This window comes from Otolemur garnettii, unplaced genomic scaffold (genome assembly GCF_000181295.1).
Source record: "Otolemur garnettii isolate 467f Iridium unplaced genomic scaffold, OtoGar3 scaffold00038, whole genome shotgun sequence".
NCBI classification, from domain to species: Eukaryota; Metazoa; Chordata; class Mammalia; order Primates; family Galagidae; genus Otolemur; species Otolemur garnettii.
Genome location: NW_003852433.1, coordinates 1427862 through 1428513, shown reverse-complemented (window position 1 = coordinate 1428513; position 652 = coordinate 1427862).

Below are 652 nucleotides of genomic sequence, written 5' to 3'. Positions count from 1 at the left end.
TCTTTAAAATGGAGAGAAGGTAATGTATGTAAAGGCATGGCCTATTGTAGGGCTTCAGAAAACGGGGTTCCATGTGTGTGTCCTGAGAAGGCAACCAGGCTCCTAAAGGAGTCCCTCTACACACCAGGGAGAGGGAGGCCTGAGCTTGTGTCCAGACCTCAGAAGATGTGCTGAGCTGTGAGCCTGGATATGTGGCTTCTAGTTCCAGCTTGCTCTGGCCACGTGACTTTTTCGGGTCACCTGCCTGCTCTGAGCCTCAGTTTTCTCATGTGTTAAAGGAGTATAGTCCCTGAAACAGTCTGGCTACAAGTACCAACTAGGTAGTATACTAATATATGGGAATGAATCTTGCAGAGTACATAGCGTGTCTAAGCAGCAAGCACCTTCATCTTGAACTCAGGGGTGGCTAGTGCCAGGGAGGTGGGGAGACACAAGGAAGAGTGGGGAACCAGAAGTTAGAACCAATGTGTGTGTCTGGGAAGGAGGCGGAAAGTGAACCAGTCCCTGTGTGTGCTGCCTCCTGCCTCCTAATGCTACAATCTGCTTGAGTATTTTCACTGCCATCTGTCAGCAGTTCTAAAATATGTGGCCTTATTCTGTCCTGTTCCCTGTGTTTACATCTGGTTAACAAGATTCAGCCAGGGAGGTAAGC